Source organism: Sinocyclocheilus anshuiensis, unplaced genomic scaffold (genome assembly GCF_001515605.1).
Source record: "Sinocyclocheilus anshuiensis isolate Anshui unplaced genomic scaffold, SAMN03320099.WGS_v1.1 scaffold1587, whole genome shotgun sequence".
NCBI classification, from domain to species: Eukaryota; Metazoa; Chordata; class Actinopteri; order Cypriniformes; family Cyprinidae; genus Sinocyclocheilus; species Sinocyclocheilus anshuiensis.
The window spans coordinates 81,040-85,716 of record NW_015552638.1 but is presented as its reverse complement, the minus strand read 5'-3'; the positions used below and the strand labels follow the sequence as shown (position 1 = coordinate 85,716).

Sequence of the window (4,677 nt, the reverse complement as noted above, 5' to 3'; positions counted from 1 at the left end):
AGAAATTTTTTTTTTTGTAAGGAAAGAAAGTTAATGGTAAGATGAGAGTGAAAGATAAAACAAAATACCTTTTTCTGGTAGCAGAATGAGTATAATTACATTTTCTTCTCTTTTCCTTTTTTGTTAAGTTTGATTTAGATGGATGCTTCTAAAACGGTGTTTGGAAATGGGGATTTCTAAATGCCAGGACTGTGATTGTTATTAAAATTCCTCCGGGCGAAGGCACAGGCAAAATCCCAGCAAACAGCCGCAGTAGTCAAATTAGAAGAAAGCAGCAGAGAGACAGAGAAGAAGAAGGAGAGAGAAGTTTTGCTCCCAATGTTGGGAAAATGACAGGGTGGTGGCGCTGTTAAGTCGATACAGCTAGGGGGTTGATTTTGCTGTGTTAGCAGGACTTATCCTAAGTACTAAGGATAAGTACTAACTAACCTAAGTACTGAGGAAAACCCTAATTTTCCTTTTTAATCGGTGCAAGTTTAACCAATGTTTTATAACCCCTTTTAGTAGATAAGATTATTAATGTGTATGCAAACTACCCGATATTTGAGCTTGAATGAAAGCTTATTTTATGTGCAAAACTTTGGTATGAATGAGAAGTGGGAAATATGTACGATACTCGCATTAAGAAACTTTATAGAAGTATTAATAAAATCTGGCAAGGATTTTCCCATGTGATAAAGTAAAGCATCATGTTAATTTATGCATGAAGAAGAACCTTGCACACTTGGAAGTCACCCCAGAAAAGGTTTCTTAGAACTTCCGGGTTACGAGTGTCACTATGGCAACGTACTTTGCAGTAGGCTAGCATGCACATTACACACAGTTTACGTGCTTCACGTGAAATGGCGGCACATTTCACACTGATCAGCCAAAAAGCACTCTTTAGATTCTTATCTTTATAGCGCTGAACACTCTCAACTCGTTCAGAGTGAGGTAAATTAATCTACAGATTTACTGCAATTAATACAATAACTGTTATTGAGATCTCGGTGGATCTCAGCACTTAGTCTATTTATACAGACAAAAACACACGTGGATTTAACCACAATTCTCCCATAAAATAACGTTCGGACACTCTCTGAGCGCCGTGTTTCAAGTTCACTAGTTTTAGTGAATAAATGGCAAGAGAGCATTAATTAGCTAAATTAATTCTGAAGCCGGGAGATGAATAGCCTGACTGGAAGTGGGACACTCACAACACATCAAACTATGAAGGCCTTTTAAGAGAAAGAAAAATGAGGAACACGCTTGCTTCTTTCTTCGTGCGCTTTTAGAGCGACTTAGTTTTTGTCTCGACAGACAAAATTTAAATGTTTTAAAGCAGTTCACTTCTTCAAACAACAACTCGAGTTGCACATTCAAACATTCAACGGAGGTGTCGACCTATGAAGGCCTTTCAAAAGAGAGAAAAACAAGGAACACGCTCGCTTCTCTATTCATGCGCTTTAGAGCGACTTAGTTTTTGTCTCGACAGACAAAATGTAAATGTTTTACTGCAGTTCACTTCTTTAAACAACAACTCGAGTTGTACTTTCAAACATTCAACACGCTGGCATGCCACAATAAAGTATACAGTAACACAACAACTCTGTTTCTCTGTATCTAATCTATTTTTCCGGAAAAAATAGAAAAGATTCACAATAATGTCTTGGTGTTATGAATTTTTTAGCCAAATCTGCCCGCTTTTGATACTCCACAATATATGTAGGGAATTTAACTCTTTTATTTTAGCTCAGGTTTTCGGGGAAAATCGAATCTGAAGATTCAAAATCAACCTGATTGAACTGATTCCAAATTTGATAGTTTACACTTTATCAACTGTTCATCCAGAGAGACGTTAACATCAGTGTATTTTACCAATTTGAATAGTTGTACTATCCCTGGCCAAAGGTTAATACATGCTTGTGATAATTTATAAACTACGAGCTAGGTAGCGTGATCTGGGCAAAGTTTTAACTTTAAATTCACGACACAAGACAATGATTCTTATAATGAAACAGGAATTTATTGGCTATCTAGATTACATTAAACTAAACTAATGCAAACACACATACACACACACACATCTCTGGCAGTCACGAAGTTTCAATGAAATGTTTGAGTTCTGGATGACCCGATCGCTTGATGGTGCAGCGTGTGTCCGCAAATTGGAGCGCAAATTAACACAAAGGCGAAAAGGCATTGAATCTGTTCGGACATTGGGATTTTGATCAAACTGCATAAGTCCATCGCACAGATCGTTGTTCCAATCAGACATTGGCTGCAGGGCGGGGCCACGCCCCGCAAGGTTCTTCTTCATGCATAAATTAACATGATGCTTCACTTTATCACAAGGGAACATCCTTGCCAGATTTTATTAATACTTCTATAAAGTTTCTTAATGCGAGTATCGTACATATTTCCCACTTCTCATTCATACCAAAGTTTTGCACATAAAATAAGCTTTCATTCAAGCTCAAATATCGGGTAGTTTGCATACACATTAATAATCTTATCTACTAAAAGGGGTTATAAAACATTGGTTAAACTTGCACCGATTACAGAAAACACGTCAAGCATATATAAGACATAAAACATATTATTTGTGAATATAGTTGCCCTTTTATACTTTTAAATGATTGTCTTTTGAATTGTCTGTGTAAGTTCTATGTTCCTTTGTCTGTGACAGGAGAAACGCATGTTTTTTCTGGAATGTAGAGAAAGGGGGAGGACAGAAAAAGTCCTGAGGTCGATGGAGGTTGCAAAAAGTCATGCGGTGTAGACCTGCTATTCTTCTTGCTTGGACATGGAGCTGTTAATCTGTCGCTTTCTGTTTATCGGATTATCGATTTATGCGTTAAACAGGCATGGGGTCCAGGAGTGTCTGTCGCTGGAATATTTCCAGATACAACGTTCTTTGTTCTGTTGTTTATTAAATTTTTATTTATGCTGAAGCCAGTCACAAGTCAACACTGAAGTTCTGTTGCTTAAATGAGTCCAGATGCAGGGGTCAGTTATTGCTGTCTCAGTGCTTGCAGACCCAGGAGGTGGTTTTGTGAATCACACTCTTCCTGTGTTTCTTCCAAAGATAAGCCGAGCGGGACAGGAACTTTTTGAGACAATTGGCGCTTGAGCTGACCGCGGTTCAGTTTTACGACTCGCACTTGAGAGGTTGAGACTCCTTAGCTTCTGCTAAGGGATGTGCCGTTCTGTTCAAAGGAGATCCTACACAGAATTACAAGGTCTTGCGCGAGGACAAAATATAATAATTAACACAGATGAAGCAATAATGGGACATTTAACTAAAAATAAGATAAAAGATGCGAAAGCCCAAAATTCTCGATGGCAAAGATGGGAAAATATACTTTTAGATCCAAACTTAAGAATAGTAAATAAGGAAAATAAAAAATGCCAGAAAAAGAAAATAAACTTGTTCAAAGTAATAACAGTATGTACAGATGGATCAAAGATGATAATCTAGCGCATTGGGCATATATTATACAAGCAAAGAAAGGGAAAGAAATAAGAGAAAAAGGCTCTGTTCCTGGCACAGCTCAGTTTGCAGAAGTGATGGCTGTATTAAAAGCTTTTAGAAAATTAAAAGAAATTAAGGCTAAACAAGTTGTTTTAATAACAGATAGCAAATATGTTGAAACAAGTTTAAATGAGAACTTAGATATTTGCAGACAGAAAGGTTATGAAAAATTTAATGGAAAGCCTGTTTTGCACAGTGAGCTGAGGAAGGAAATTTACGATCTAATAAGAGAGTTAGATCTAGTAGTAATTTTTCAAGCTGGACATACCACAGATGACACAGAAATAGCTCGGGGAAACAGAAAGGTGGACAAGCTAGCAAGAATGAGACGAGTAATTATAATTAAAGAAAGTGAAAATGATCCCATTCAGAAAATACATGATTATATGAAACATCCTAGTGTAAACCTAATGGGTAAAGTTTTATCCGATAATCATATAAATATTTCCAATTGGAGAAATAAAATATAGACAAATAAGGCTAAAATGTGACAATTGTATGAGAAGAGGCTACCATAAAACTATTAGAAATGACTATGGTAGAATTGTACCAGAAAAGGCTAATGAAGAATGGTCATTAGATATCGCTGGGCCTTTGAATCCTAGAACAAGGTCAGGAAATAAGTACATACTGGTAGCAGTAGATGGATTTTCAGGTTGTATATGGGCAAAACCCTTAAAAGAGACATCTTCAAAAACTATTATAAAAGCAATAGAAGATTTGATGTGAAGTTGGGGGAGACCAGAAAAAGTTCATTGTGATAATGCCACTTATTTTGTTGGAGAAGAGTTAGAAGAATGGCTTTCAGAAAAACATATAGCTTAAATATAAAGCATAAAGCTTTACGATATTCACCTCAAAGTAGTGGGATTGCTGAATGTGCTGTCGGAACGTTAAAAAGCTTTCTTAGATCCAATTACAATAATTTAAAATGGGATGAATATATGGAAGAGGCATTATACTACTGCAATTTAGCAAATAAGGATCGAGAAATCAAAGAAAAAGAAAAACAGTATAGTGACAAGTGTCAGGTTGGAGATTATGTTTGGATAAGGTTAATTACCAAGAAAGATAAGATTGGAAAAGTAGTTGACACTCATACAGTGGAATTATTAGAAAGTAGACTGTGGAGTAAAAAAAAAATATATATTTTTTTTAGCTAA

General features: G+C 36.2%; 1 pseudogene; it reads right to left on the bottom strand.

Moving 5' to 3' along the window:
* The window catches only part of LOC107666897 (uncharacterized), a 5,656-nt pseudogene extending 1,454 nt beyond the window's left edge, over positions 1-4,202 (bottom strand).
* Between the last annotated feature and the right edge of the window lie 475 nt (positions 4,203-4,677).